Raw genomic sequence first — 16291 nt, 5'->3', positions numbered from 1 at the left:
CCTAGTCTTAGAACTGTCCACACTTTTTTATTAAAAATGTCACATAATACATTTTAGCTAGTTTACCTGAAAGATAAAAGAATGACTTCTTGGAGTTCCTGTGTGGTTCAGTGGTAACAAACCCAGCTAGTATCCTAGAGGATGCAGGTTCACTCCCTGGCCTCGTTCAGTGGGTCAACAATCTGGCTTTGCCATGAGCTGTGGTATAGTCACAGATGCAGCTCAGATTCCATGTTGCTGTGGCTGTGGTGTAGGCTGGCAGTTGCAGCTCTGATTCGACTCCTAGCCTGGAACCTCCATATGCTACAAGTATGGCCCCCCCACCAAAAAAAAGACTTCTTTCAGAAATAGCATATTTTACTATTTATTTAATAGTAAAATTACCAAAAAGAAAAAAATACTTTTGTAGGGTTTTTCCCCCTCTTTTATAATTTATGTTACCTTATTCTGAAGGGGGATTTAGGAATTCCCTGGTGGCTCCATGAGTTAAGGACCTGGCATTGACACTGCTGTGGCTCAGATCGCTGCTATGGCATGGGTTCAGTCTCTGGCCAGGGAAGTTTTGCATGCTATAGGAGCAGCCAAAAAATAATAATAATAAAATAAACAAAGGGGATTTAGGAAGCGAATGTTACCACGGTAGAGTAAAATTTCTACAAAAGGAAAATGATGTCCTAATGTATATGAAAGAGGCAGCATAGTAGTATGGAAAGTTCAATGCCCTACTAGTCTCAGTTCTACTTTTTCATGATTGTATGACCTTGTTTCATCTATTAAGTGGAGATAATACCTTCCCAGTCATTACATTCAGTTCTTGTGAAAAATCAAATGGAACAATATTTAGGAAAGAGGTTTGTAAACTGTAAAATTCTATATTAATATTAGGCGGTATGATAACATTCATTCTAGAATATGAAATCTGAAAAAAGGCATTTTTCTCAATAAGAAAAGGTCATATTACACTATTAGGAATGAACAAGCAACCATAAGTTTGGTACAGGTTCAGGTGCATATGGACTAGTCGATTTTGCCATCCTTTCTTGAAATCTTCAAAAGGGATTTTTTTTAAAAACATGGTATTAAAGAAAAGGTTATTAAAAAGTAGATATAGAAAATCTGAGATCCAAAAGAAAAATGAAGTTATTTAATGTGTCTTTATTTCAAAATATATACCTCTCTACAGATAAATAACAGTAGCTAGTTAACTCATTTGTTTAGTTCATAGTGCAAATCATAGGGTAAATGACCATTATTCCTCTGTTTAAACTTTTTTACTATTGTTTTGTGTTGTTCCTTAAGGAGGAAGAACTTCAGGATAGGAGGAGAGTAAGAACACTTTATCAAAATCACTTTGATATAAATAAATAAGACTAAAAAATGGTGAAAATTATGACTAGAAATATTCATTTAAAACTGATATATATATATATATAGAGAGAGAGAGAGAGAGAGTGTGTGTGTGTGTGTGTGTGGTGTGTGTGTGTGGTTATACCTGCAGCATATAGAAGTTCCTGGGCCAGGGATCAAACCCACACTACAGCAGCAACCCAAGCCACCGCAATGACAATGGCAGGTCTTAACCTTCTGAGCCCCAGGGAACTCCTAAACTGCTACATTGTTCCAGTCATTCTCCTTTTTTTTTCTTTTTGAATTGTAAAAATTTCAAAACATAAAATTTACTATCTTAATCACTTTTAAGCATATAGTTCAGTAGCATTAAGTATATTCACATTGTTGTGAAAGCTGTCATTCTAATGGATAGGTTTTCAGCCACTCCCTTTGTAACTTATTTACACATATCACTATGAAAAGCAAAACTCTTAACTTCCTATGATTGGACAGAGTGAAGAGCTTTTATACCAGTTATGTAATGCTGTTACATGTTTAGTTCATAAGTCTGTTCCTTAAAAGAATTATAAAATGAAATAAAATTTAGCTTTATGGTAGTGTTTCTTCTAATTTTTTTTACAAATCAGAATTTTTAGGGAATGTATATAGTTGTTAACAAGCTAAACCAACCAGTCACTGTGAAAATTAGTTAAAAGAATTCTTTCTGGAGTTCCCATCGTGGCGCAGTGGTTAACAAATCCAACTAGGAACCATGAGGTTGAGGGTTTGATCCCTGGCCTTGCTCAGTGGGTTAAGGATCCGGCGTTGCTGTGAGCTGTGGTGTAGGTCACAGATGCTACTCGGATCCCACGTTGCTGTGGCTCTGGTGTAGGCCAGTGGCTACAGCTCTAATTTGACCCATAGCCTGGGAAATTCCATATGCCGAGGGAGCGGCCCTAGAAAAGGCAAAAAGACAAAAAAAAAAGGAAAAAAAAAAATTCTTTCTGAATTTGTAATACAAAGCAAACCTGCATCATCAGGTGAGAAGCATGTGTTGGTAGGATCAGGATGCATGTAAAGAATAAAATGTTTATGTTTTGTATCTTGATAAAATTAAATTTTGTTGTATATGAGACAGTTTATGTTACTATAGATGTTATTTTTAAATATAGTTTAAGAGCAAGTAAGATACTTTGATAATACAGAATCAAGAATTTTAGAGCAGGAGTTCCCGCTGTGGCTCAGGTGACCAACCCGACTAGTAACCATGAGGATGCGGGTTCAATCCCTGGCCTCGCTCAGTGGATTAAGCATCCAGTGCTGTCGTGAGCTACAGTGTAGTTCACAAATGCGGCTCAGATCTGGCGTTGCTGTGGCTGTGGTGCAGGCCGGTAGCTACAGCTCCGATTTGGCCCCTAGCCTCGGAACTTCCATATGCTGTGGGTGTGCCCTAAAAAGAAAAAAAAAAAAAAGAATTTTAGAGCAAAGCGATTTTAGAAATCTGGTAATCTAGTAATTGTCTTTTTTAATTTGGTATACATATGCATAAAAAGTTTTGCTCATATCTCCTTATAGACATCTAATATATTTTTACTACTGTTAATTCCCATGTTAAATATTATTATTTTAACTGTTAACTTTTAGGCAAAAAAGAGTATAAATACTAATTTTAGATATTTTCTACCCTAGTTGGTCACCTTGCACCCTTGAAGATCCTGACTTAAAAAACCCTTTGCTTGTGGTTTTTAAACAAGTAACTGACAAAACTGATTCTGTGGCCTAACTCTCTCAATTTGGTCCTGTGCTTCCCCACTTTTTTCTTTCCATTCTTGCTATATAGAAAGGGCTAATTTCCTTCATGAAATACTTTATCCCTGGTACAGTGGTTTCAAAGACAAGATCTTGTGGGATGTGGGTATTCTTGTAGACAAACCCAGATCATCAGCAGCCCTGGCTTTGCCAAGAGAATTTTGACTTGGATTTAAATCTAGCTTTCTGACAAAGCTCTAAGAAAACCTAGCTATTCCTCACCAGGAGCTTACCCTCTGCCTCCATACCTCTTTTTCTATCTTTCTGTCAGTTAAACACTGAAACATTTAGACACTAAACATAAGTTGCCATCTTCCCAAACACAGGCCTTATTTGGAATCTACTTACAGAGTCCAAGAGAGGTATTGGGTAAGTGGTACAGTGAATACAAAATCTTTTCCTCCTCTTCTCCTTGGGTTTCCCACAACAAATAGGCATGAGCCCATGTTGTTACTGCAGCAGCCCCACATTTTACCCCAAGTGAGGCTTTCATAGTCTTCTCCCCATTTTCTCTAGTTGGCTTTGTTGAGGCCTGCCTGTCATAGAAGGCTTGCCTCACTTTCTCATCTGTCCTCCTAGGGAATAATTATGAATCATCACCTTCTCCACTCTTAAGTCTTTGCACCTCTCATTGACAACTCCTCCAGAGCTGGAACTGTATGTGTTGTCTTCATGCCTGAGTTCTTCCTTGAAATGAGAACAAATTCTTTTTTTTTTTTTTTGGCTACAGAGTGCAGCAGTTTGTTGTGGGATCTCAGTTCCTAGCCTGGAGACTGAACCCAGGCCCCAGCAGTGAAACTCCTAACCATTAGACCAGCAAGAAACTCCCCAAGAATAAATTCTTTTAACTAGAATTTACTAAAGACTTTAAAGTTAACTGTCGTATTGAATAATTAATATTTAAGTTGGCCTATATCCTCCCTTCTTAAACCCACTCTCTGTTTTATCTCCCTCCTTTCCTCTGCCTGGCACTTAAGGACAATTCCTATATAAATGAAATTAACTATTTACTGCAATGCTGGGTTATATTTTAGTTTTATGAAATCTTACCTAGAAATCTTTTCTTTTTTCTTTTTTAGGGCTACACCCGCAGCGTATGGAGGTTCCCAGGCTAGGGGTCGAATCTGAGCTGTCGCCACTGGCCTACGCAACAGCCACAGCAATGCCAGATCCGAGCCATGTCTGTGACCTACACCGCAGCTCACAGCAGCACTGGATCCTTAGCCCACTGAGTAGGATCGAACATGCATCCTTTTTTTTTTTTTTTTTTTTTTGGCCTTTTCTAGGGCTGCTCCCTCAGCATGTGGAGATTCCCAGGCTAGGAGTCTAATCAGAGCTATAGCCACTGGCCTACACCACAGCCACGGCAACACAGGATCTGAGCCGTGTCCATGACCTAGACCACAGCTCACGGCAATGCCAGATCCTTAACCCACTGAGCAAGGCCAGGAATCGAACCTACAACCTCATGGTTCCTAATCAGATTCGTTAACCATGTGCCACATGGAAACTCCCAAACCTGCATCCTTATGGATGCTAGTCATATTCATTAACTGCTGAGCCATGACGGGAACTCCAAATCTTACCTAGAAATCTGAATGTTAACTTTAAAAAAAGTAATAGTCTCAATTAAGAACAAATATTTGGAGAAATGAAAACTTCCATTTTACCAAAAAAAAGAAAGAAAGAAAGAGAGAGAGAAAAAAAAAAAGGGAATTCTCTTGTGGCTCAGCAGGTTCAGGACCTGGTGTTGTCACTATAACAGCTTGGGTTGATGCTGTGGCACAGGTTTGATCCTTGGCCTAGAAATTTCTACATACCTCAGGCATAGCCAAAACAAACAAGCAAAAACTTTCATTTTAAACAGTTATAAGAATAACCTCAAGAGATTTCTAAAATTTTTTTTTAATTTTTTTTTTTGTCTTTTTTTTTAGGGCCGCACCCACAGCATATGGAAGTTCCCAGGCTAGGGGTCGAATCAGAGAAGCAGCCACCAGCCTACACCACAGCTATAGCAACACCAGATCCAAGCCGTGTCTGCAACCTACACCACAGCTCCCGGCAATGCTGGATCCTTACCCACTGAGCAAGGTCAGGGATTGAACCTGCAACCTCATGGATACCAGTTAGATTCATTTTTGCTGAGCCAAGACAGGAACTCCATATATTAAAATATTAACAAATAATTATAATACGTTGTTATATAAGTTTTGTTAGGCCAGGATCACAAGAAAGACCAGAAAGAAATTCTGTTTTTAAAAAAATTTGTGGCTACACATCTACATTGTCCTTGGATATATAGAAGCCCTGCTGAGCTAAATTATATGTTTTTTTTGTTGTTGTTGTTTGGTAAAGATTTTTGCTATTTTTTCCTTTTCAAGTGGACTTTCAAGTTGTTTTATTCTCAGATTTGAACTTCACACTGTTCTTTTGAGTAAAATTCGCAGAAGGACTGCAGCAGGGAGACGGCAAATGTCCAGTTCATTTAAAAAGTATCAGATGATTTAATTATCTTGGGTTTTATTTTGCTTTATGTTAAATAAAATAAATTAGATAATATGTTTAAAGGCTAAAGACAATTTTATTTTCTATTAGGAGACTTAATTGTATATAGGTACATATCTAAGTACAAATGAAAAATTACAGAGTTATATGTTTAGCACATTATAACATGTTATCCATTTATTAACGATAGATAAATACTTATCTAAATCTTCATTGTGACAGATAAGAATAATAGCTGTAATTTGAAAGATCATTCTTTGGTGAGCCTTTCTTTGTTTTTATGCTACCTAGTTTATATATATTTCTCATTGGGGTCATATAGAGTTGAGATTTTTTTTAAATATAGCCATAAACTTTTTATCTCTTATTAGGCTTGGGTTAAGAAGAGAATAGGGCATTGCTAGGTATGAGATCAGTATGCCACAGGAAATTCTTGCCCCTTTCCAATGCAATAAAATATTCCAATGTGGAAGGAAGGCTTCATAAATTGGAGTCCTTGTATAAATATTACCAATGATGTTATGGAAATTGGAGTTAGAGATAAAATAGGTTAGGGTAGATGATTTCACACTGGGTGGGCCTGAAGGAAACTTTGCTAGAAGGCTCAAAGACATGTTCTCTGAAATATCTGCACTATTAACAACTATATGTATGGGCTCCCTGCAAACTAAAATGATTGCAGATAGTGGAAAAAGTGAAGCATAATACTCAATTTGTAATGGAAAAGGGAGGAACTGAGAGATCACATTCTGTTCAGTCTTTTTTGAAATACTGTGGTGTTAATCTCTGAAAAAAAACAAAACAACAAAAAAAGCCAAAAAATGTAATTTGTTAGTCCACAGAGGGTGGCCAGGTATCCATCATCTAACATGGATTTGTGTTATTTTACTTCTTAAAACAAATAAATGGCAAAAGGAGGTACGTATAATAGTAGGTTTGATTAGATGTGTGATCACTGCTGACTCTATGCAAAATTGTGATTTAGAGATATTCAATTATTTGCTCCTGGCTTTATTTAACATATTCAGTTATACTTGCCGTACACATACAGTTTCAAGTTCTGATTCATTCACTTAACATTATATCATAAACTGCATACTACTCTTACTTTTATGTGACCCAAGTTACTAAGCAATGCTGAACTTAGTGAGGATATAAACATAGAATGTATTTTTCTCTAGTCACTGTTGTCATTGTACTATGTTGAATACCCTTTCCCCTCAGGCAGATTCCATAGTTTTCTGGTCTTTTAAGTTACTCAAGTCTAACCTGGCCTAGTTTAAAACCTCAGTGTTTTATTTTATTTTATTTATTTGTTTATTTGTCTTTTTATGGCCGCACCCATGACATGGAGACTCCCAGGTTTGGGGTCCAATTGGAGCTGTAGCTGCTGGCCTATGCCACAGCCACAGCAACGCAGGATCCTTAACCCACTGAGTGAGGGCAGGGATCAAACCTGCAACCTCATGGTTCCTAGTTGGATTCGTTTCCTCTGTGCCACTCCTTTATTTTATTTCTTTTCTTTCCTTCTTCTTTTTTTTTTTTTTTTCTAGGGCCAGGCTGTGGATCAAATCCAAGCTGTAGCTGCCAGCCTACACCACAGCCACAGCAGTGCATGATCCAAGCCAGATCTGAGCCATGTCTGTGACCTACACCACAGCTCAGGGCAGCGCCGGATCCTGGACTCACTGATCGAGGCCAGGGATCGAAACTGCCTCTTCATGGATGCTAGTCAGATTTGTTTCCACTGCGCCACAAGGGGGAAGTCCAAAACTTCAATATTTTAAAACCCAATCCATTGCTAGCCAGACTCATAGCCACAGGAGACCTGAAATGAGAAAGGGGGGATAGCCAGTTTTTCACTTGTTCTCCCTCATCTCCCTAAAGATTGGGCTGAGGGGAGTGTCTAGTTCTAGGCTATTTTTCCTTTCTTTTTTCAAGTCCTCTGGTATTGGGGCTAGGAGTAAGAATGAAGGAGAAATGAATCTTGCTGTCTTCTGGTCGTCTCTGCTTCTCTGGCTGACGTTGACTGCCCTGGATTCTCTTACTACCTCTCACACAGCATGCATTCTTAATCCTTCAGTGAACAGAAACAGTTCCTGGACAAGGATGCTCTGGCACATTGTTGCTGTTGTTGACTTTGTTAGTAGTCCTCCCTTTTGGGTGGAGCATTACTCAAGCCCCAGTATCTTCCTAGTGTCACCTGACCTATCAGAAATTGATGTATTGTCTCCTGTGTAGCAATCAATGTTCCCAGTGCAATGGATACACATAGTCCTATCAGCTATCATATCATCCCAGGATAATGAAATTTAAAATGTTAACCCATGCCAATATTCTTCCTAAGGTGGGGATGGGATGGGGAGTGGGAATAATAAAACTATAGCTGTGATGAACCCCCTTTCTGTAGGCGCCATGAGGCCGAAGTTGATCAACGTAACTTCCTTTTGAAACTCTTCGTTGCATGCCCCCATCCCTCTAAGTACCTTGACTGGGTCTAATTCCTTATCTAGTACAGTGCCTAAACCTTAATTCCCAAATGATTGGTATCCTCTATGAACTGAACTCTGTTGGATTGGCCAGGTTGCCTCATTTGGGTTTCAAACATAGTCGTTCTTGTCCTACTGTATAGCAGCAACTGAGTTTCCCTTTGATGATCAAGATTAATCACCTCGTGGGGCTGTGGTGACCCCTTTTCTGCCTTCAATTCTACAGTTCCAGGAGCCAAAAATAGCCACAGGGCTGTCTTAGTTTCCAACGCATCTGAACCTTGGTGATGTTTCCCTCTGGAAGCCTTACCCTCCTTGGATATAGGCCCACAAAAATTTCCTCAGTAGATTACTTGGTGTGAGAAGGAGAGGGCCATTTTTACCTCCTCTTCTAGTACATGGATTTGTATGTTCTGGTTACATGAGACCCTCTTTTTATCTCCAGTGTTCTGATATTTTATAATATGCCTTGGTATTGAACCTTTTTCATTCATTGTTCTGGTTACACAGAAGACACTTTGAAACTCAAAATTTATCTTTTGGATTTGGAAAATTCTTTTATTTTTTCCTTTGATAATTTCTTTTCTGTAATTTAAAATCTCTATTCTTTTTTCTGGAGATCCTGATAGCTAATGATTGGGTCCCCCTGGCTTAGATTTCTGTATTTAATATTCTTCTCCCTTTTTTGGTGTATTACCCTACTTTCTGGGAGATTTTCATAATATTTTTATTATAATCCTTTTACTAACCTTTTTATTACTACTTACTAGGTGTATAATGTTGGGAAACTTGCTTAATATCTCAGTCTGTTTCCTCATCTTTGACATGGAGATAATAGTGTGAGATAACCATACTTCACAGGGTTGGTTTGTTTGTTTTTTTTTTTTTTTTGAGGATAGAGTCAGATAAAATACTTAGAATATTGCCTGACACATAGTAAGTAATCAATAATAAATATCAGTTAATATTAGCTATTAATCAGTATCTTGTGAATTTGGCTAGCTTAAGTGATCCTTGTGCCATTTAGAAAATAATTTCTGCCCCATAGAACTGATGACCAGATCCTGACCTTGGTGACTTCACCACATTAGGCCTTTTTTGGGAAGACCTCACAGTTGGCCTTTGGCAATCATGCCTCTCTATCTCATTATGTCCTTTAAACACAACAATTTTTTAAGTCCCTTCTGCAGTGTTGCCTGTCTATCTGAATTTATTCTCTTATCAAGCATCTGCTATGTACCTAGCCCTGCGCTAATTGCTAGAGATACCAAGATTTTTGTTATATCTATTTCTTATTTACTTGTATTGAGCATCTACCATGCTTGAGAATCTATGTGAGTTCAGTCTATAGTAGCATTTTTATGTATTTATTTATTTATTTATTTAGTCTTTTCGTCTTTTTTTAGGGCTGCACCTACAGGGCCCCACCCAGGCTAGGGGTCCAATCAGAACTACAACCGCTGGCCTACTCCATAGGCACAGCAATGTGGGATCTGAGCCTTGTCTGCGACCTATACCACAGCTCACAGAAATGCCAGATCCTTAACCCACTGAGCGAGGCAGGGATCGAACCTGTGTCCTCATGGATGCTAGTCACGTTCGTTAACTGCTGAGCCATGACGGGAACTCCAGTTGAAGCATTTTTAAAGTATGGGTCATAAAATCAATTCAGTGTGTTGAGACTAGAATTAGAAAAAAAGAAATAGAATAGTACAGAACAGTTAATACCAGAGTATATTGCATGTAATAAAGTTTAGTGTTGCTTCATGAAATTTTTTTTTTCAGTGTGTATCAGGGTTGTGATAAAAATGTATTTTTTACTATATAAGTCTGGGTCAAAAAATTTTTTAATGTAATTTTTATTTTTTTCCATTTTAGCTGGTTTACAGTGTACTGTCAATTTTCTACTATATGGCAAACTGACCCAGTTACACATACATGTATACATTCTTTTTTCTCACATTATCATTCTCCATCATAAGTGACCAGACATAGTTCCCAGTGCTACACAGCAGGATCTCATTGCTAATTCATTCCGAAGGCAATAGGCTGCATCTATTAGCCTCAAGCACCCCATCCATCGCACTCCATCCCCTTCCCCCTTGGCAACCACAAGTCTATTTCCAAGTCCATGATTTTCTTTTCTGTGGAACGGTGCATTTGTGCCATATATTAGATTCCAGATATAAGTGATATCATATGGTATTTGTCCTTCTTTTTCTGATTCCCTTCACTCAGGATGAGAGTCTCTAGTTCCATCCATGTTGCTGCAAATGGCATTATTTTGTTCTTTTTTATGGCTGAGTAGTATTCCATTGTGTATATATACCACACCTTGCTAATCCAATCATCTGTTGATGGACATTTGGGTTGTTTCCATGTCTTGGCTATTGTGAATAGTGCTGCAATAAACATGCGAATGCATGTGTCTTTTTCAAGGAAAGTTTTGTCCGGAATAGATGCCCAAGAATGGGATTGCTGGGTCATATGGTAATTCTATGTGTAGTTTTCTAAGGTACCTCCATACTGATCTCCATAGTGGTTGTACCAGCTTACATTCCCACCAACAGTGCAGGAGGGTTCCCTTTCTCCACACCCTCTCCAGCATTTGTTACTGTGGACTTAACTAATGATGGTCATTCTGACTGGTGTGAGATGGTATCTCATGGTAGTTTTGATTTGCATTTTTCTAATAATTGGTGATGTTGAGCATTTTTTTATGTGCTTGTTGGCCATCTGTGTATCTTCCTTGGTGAGTCAAAACAATTTTAAAAGTACTGGTTGAAAAAACAATAAGCAAAGAGGTATTTACAGCACAATGTGATAATTTTTTCCCCCTTTTTGTCAGCCCTGAGGCATACAGAGTTCCTGGGCCAGGGATCAGATCTGAGCCATAGTTGTGGCCTAAGCTGCAATTGCAGCAACACGGGATCCTCAACCCACTGGGCCCGGTTGGATTGATCCTAAACCCAAGACTCCCAAGATGCTGCCAATCCCGTTGCACCACAACAGGAACTCCATGGATGCATGCATCTTTTTGAATTACAGTTTTGTCTGGATGTGTGCCCAGGAGTAGGTTTGCTGGATCCTATGGTAATTCTTTTTTTTTTTTTTTTTTTTTTTTTTTTGTCTTTTGTCTTTTTTGTTGTTGTTGTTGTTGTTGCTATTTCTTGGGCCGCTCCCGCGGCATATGGAGGTTCCCAGGCTAGGGGTTGAATCGGAGCTGTAGCCACCGGCCTACGCCAGAGCCACAACAACGCGGGATCCGAGCCGTGTCTGCAACCTACACCACAGCTCACGGCAACGCCGGATCGTTAACCCACTGAGCAAGGGCAGGGACCGAACCCGCAACCTCATGGTTCCTAGTCGGATTCGTTAACCACTGCGCCACAACGGGAACTCCTCCTATGGTAATTCTAATTTTAGTTTTCTGAGGACCCTCCATGTTGTTTTCCATAGTGGCTGCACCAGCTTACCTTCCCACTATCACTGTTGGAGGGTTCCCTTTTCTTCACACTCTCTTCAGCATGTGTTATTTATAGACTTTTTGGTGATGGCTATTCTGCCAGTATGAGGTGGTACCTCATTGTAGTTTTGATTTGCATTTCTCTAATAATTAGTTATGTTGAGCATCTTTTCATATGCCTATTTGCCATCTGTATGTCTTCTTTGGAAAAATGTCTATTTAGATCTTCTGTAGTTAACTCTTTTTATATATAACTTTGTTATTATCCAATGTGACATCTTTTGAAGTACAAAGACTATACCATGGTGAAGGTCTTTTATGACTATTTCATTTTCATGTAGTTTCTTTCTTTCTTTCTTTCTTTTTTTTTTTTTTTGTCATTACCTTAAGGTGGTATCCTATTGCTCGGCTACTGGGAATGAAAGATGCAGGGTACTACTTTGACTGAGACCTTTTAACAGTTCTAGGTCAAATTCCTTCTATGTTCTCAACTTCTCATCTCTTCCAATCAAAAGAATGCCAGCGATTCTACTATTCTGCCCATATTTCCTCCTCGATTTGTCTCTTTCCACAAGGTCGAACTCTTCTCTAGATCTAGCTCTTTCATGCTGTTTCTCCAGAACCTTATAACTTAAACTTCCAGATTATTCTTCTGGACAGTACAGTTTTATGGTGATCAATATTACGTTAAATTACAATATTCCTTTATGGCAATTCTTCAGGAGTTTCAGTTCCCAGCTTCTTTGTCTTGAGATTTGTGGCCCTCTCTTCCTAAATAAGTCCTTTCTTTAGGTCTCCCACTACAAACCTGCTCTCCCCGTTTTTGAAACTCCCTACTCACTGGGGTTGATTTCATTCTAGGATGTGTTCTCCTTTGCCCAGCAGTGCAATGCAAGGACACAGTGACCCACTGCAGGATATTTACTACCAGAGTCTTGAATTTCTCAGTCTAGATTTATGCCCTACATACCTTTTAGCAGAGGAGTTCCAGGTTAGGTGTCAGATTCCAAGTCCAGTTTTTTCTAAGGTTTCTGTGGTATGTTATGCAAATATACTTCCACATTCTTCCTCTAGTTTTCCTGTGGGTAACTGTTAGACCAAACAAATACACACAGAAATATATATAACTCCCAAGGACATATAATTACTGTCTCAATCCATGTTATGGAAAACATTTTTTCCTTAATGCAATACAGTTTTCACAGATTTCTCTGCTGATACTAGATATATTATTTGTTAAGCAGTTTCAGTTTTTCCCCTACTTTCCAACCATGCACAGAGGCCCTTCAGTATTTAAGAAACAAGTCCCATTACAATTTCTAGGCAAACAACAGAATTACATAACTAGATAATCACCTTTAGTATAAAAGACCTGGCACAATTTTCCACAGTGTTTTATTATGAAAAATTTCAAAAGTATACAAAAGTTGAAAGGATTTTTACAGTGAATTCCCCCAATGCCTTCCTAGGTATCATCTGTCTGTCTGTCTGTCTATCTATCTATCTCTCCATCAATCATTTTATTTCTTTTATGGATTTCAAAGTAAATTTATTTTTTTACTTTTTATTTTTTGTCTTTTCTAGGGCCACGCCCACAGCATATGGAGATTCCCAGGCTAGGGGTCTAATCGGAGCTATAGTCACCGGCCTACACCACAGCCACAGCAGCGCAGGATCAAAGCCATGTCTGCAACCTACACCACAGCTTACGGCAACACTGGATCATCAACCCACTGAGTGAGGCCAGGACTGAACCCCCAACCTTATGGTTTCTAGTCAGATTCATTAACCACTGAGCCATAACAGGAATTCAAGGTAAATTTAATATACCAGTATGCTTATTCTTAAGTACTTCATGTCATTAGCTGGAGTTTAATATCTGTTCACAGATTTTTTTTTTCTTTTGAGGAAAACTTTATACACAATGAAATATATAAACCTTAAGTGTATATTCCCTAAATTTGGGAAAGTACATACACCTGTAAACCCCAAACCCCTAGCAAGACATAGAAAATTACTATCACTCCAGATAGTTCCTTCAGACCTCTTTCCAATCAGTTATTCTCCGTAAGCAACCATGGTTCTGATTTTTTCCACCATAGATTAGTTTTGTTTGCTCTAGAACTTTACATAATCATATTATAAATGCTTTGTTGTACTATAAGATTCCATGTAAAGTTTTTTTAATTTAGCAGGATAATTTTAAGACTCATTCATGTTGTTGTGTTTACCAGTACTTTGCTCTTTTTTATTGCTGAATGGTATTCTGTTCTGTGACTATATCGTAGTTTTTTTATCCATTCTCCTACTGAAGGTCTACTGGGCTGTTTTTAGTTTTTGGCATTTATGAATAAAGTGGCCCTGAACATTCTTTTTTTTTTTTTTTTTTTTTGGTGGCATATGGTTTATTAAGCTGTGCCTTGGTACAGGCCCTGGAATTTGCCCGTGGTGCTCTTAATGTACAAAGCCTGGGTGTTCTGCCAATTTTCCTTGAGCAATGACACCAGGAAGTTGGCAGCTAAGTAGATTTATAACTAACTTATCATCTGTCATCTTCACCTGGCCAACAGCCACTGCCGGATACAGCACCCTCTTCATCTGGAATTTAGTGGTGGACTTCACTTCATCACCTTTGGCCACTATATTCTCATTTGGGGTCAGCAAGGAAGGCAACTTTCTAGGCTTATTCAGGCCTGGGCCCAGGATTCGTGGGATCTGCTTGTTTAGAGATTCTGAAGCCATAAAGGCCAGCTTCTTGACAAGTTTCTTATTCTTGTTGAGTTCTTCAGCGCCTCCGTGTCCACATGTTTTGGTCTCATCACAGTGCTGCTGGTCTCCCAGAACACATGGAGAACTTGGGGATGGGAGCAGACTTAAGCTTGTTGGTGCCCGAGAAGCATTTGTCCTTCTGATGGTCATAGTTCTTCAGGCTGATCTGTAGCTCCATCATCTCCAAGATGGTCCTGTGCTTGCACTGGTTCCCATGGTTCACATTGCCTTGTAGAGGGTGTTGCAGGAGACTTTGCTGCTTACGGTGCCTGGTGTAGTGATAATCAGAAAACAGTGGTTCTGAACATTCTTTTTTTTTGTCTTTTCTAGGGCCGCTCCCACGGCATGTGGAGGTTCCCAGGCTAGGGGTCTAATCGGAGCTGTAGCCACCGGCCTATGCCAGAGCCACAGCAATGCGGGATCTAAGCCGCGTCTGCAACCTACACCACAGCTCACGGCAATGCCGGATCCTTAACCCACTGAGCAAGGCCAGGGATCAAACCCGAAACCTCATGGTTCCTAGTCAGATTCGTTAACCACTGTGCCACGAGGGGAACTCCTGAACATTCTTGTACAAGTCTTTTTATCCACCTGTATTTTCATTTCTCATGAGTAAATGCTGAAAGGTAGAATTGTGATGTCATAGTATAGGTATATGTTTAGTTTTATAAGGACCTGCTAGATCTTTTCCCAAAGTGATTATACCATTTCCACTTTAACTATAGTGCATGAGAGCTCTGATCGCTCCACATCTTTGCCTTCATCTGATGTTTTCAGTCTTTCTAATTTTAGCCATTCTAGTGGGTGTACAGTACTACTTTTTATTGTGATTTAATTAGCATTTCCCTAGTGACTAATGATGTGCCGTTTCTCATGTGTGTATTGGCTGTTTGTATACCTTCCTTTTTTTTTTTTTTTTTTGGCTTTTTAGGGCCACACCTGCAGTATATGGAAGTTTCCAGGGAGGGGGTTGAATTGGAGCTGCAGCCGCAGCAACACTGGATCCTTAATCCACTGACTGAGGCCAGGGATCGAACATGCTTTCTCATGGATACTACCCAGCTTCGTTTCTACTGAGCCACAGTGGGAACTCCTGGTTACTGCCTTTATGTTCTGACTAAAAAACCTTTGCCTATCTCTGAGTCATGGGATATTATTTTATGTTTTCTACTAAAAGCTTTCTGATTTTAGCTTCTGCATTTAGGTCTGTGATTCATCTCAAATTAATTTTTGTACATGTTTTGAGGAAGAGGTTGAAGTTTATTTATTTTCCCACATGGATATCTAGCTAGTCTAGTGTCATCTGTTGAAAAGACTCCTTGCCCCATTGGACTGCTTTGGGTACCTTTGTTAAAAATCAAATGACTCTTTTTTTGGTCTTTTTTAGAGCTGCACCCACAGCATATGGAGGTTCCCAGGCTAGGGGTGTAATCAGAGCTGTAGGTGCTAGCCTATACCACAGCCACAGCAACACCAGATCTGAGCCACATCTGCGACCTAGACCACAGCTCACAGCAACACCAGATTCTTAACCCACTGAGCAAGGCCAGGGATTGAACCTGCATCCTCATGAATGCTAGTCAGATTCCTTTCCGCTGAGCCATGACAGGAACTCCGAACTTTTTAATTTCGTATCTATTTCTAGGTTCTCTATTCTGTTGATCTATTTATCAGTCTTTTTTTGCGAGCCAGTACTATATTGATTTCTTTAGCTTAATACTAAATCTTGAAGCCAGGTAGTGTAAATCTTCCAACTTTGTTCTTTTTCAAGTTTGCTTTGGATATTCTGGGGCTTTTGCTTTTCTCCCAGCACAATTTTAAAAGTGAAAATTTTTTCTTTACTTTGGATCAGATCCAAAGCATCCTTCCTTGTTGACGTCTAAGTAGAGGGAGGCAAAAACCAGATCCAAGTATATCCCCCAGG

General features: G+C 39.2%; 1 protein-coding gene and 1 pseudogene across 1 annotated transcript in view; one reads left to right on the top strand and one right to left on the bottom strand.

The window, feature by feature from the left end:
• The window catches only part of SLC25A12 (solute carrier family 25 member 12), a 125996-nt gene that overhangs the window by 1448 nt on the left and 108257 nt on the right, over nt 1–16291 (top strand). The gene's annotated exons all lie outside the window — the stretch shown is intronic.
• LOC106506280 lies at nt 13970–14667 on the bottom strand (annotated as a pseudogene).

Source organism: Sus scrofa, chromosome 15 (assembly GCF_000003025.6).
Source record: "Sus scrofa isolate TJ Tabasco breed Duroc chromosome 15, Sscrofa11.1, whole genome shotgun sequence".
NCBI classification, from domain to species: Eukaryota; Metazoa; Chordata; class Mammalia; order Artiodactyla; family Suidae; genus Sus; species Sus scrofa.
The sequence above is the reverse complement of the archived record's forward strand: the minus strand, read 5'-3'. Positions and strand labels throughout refer to the sequence as shown.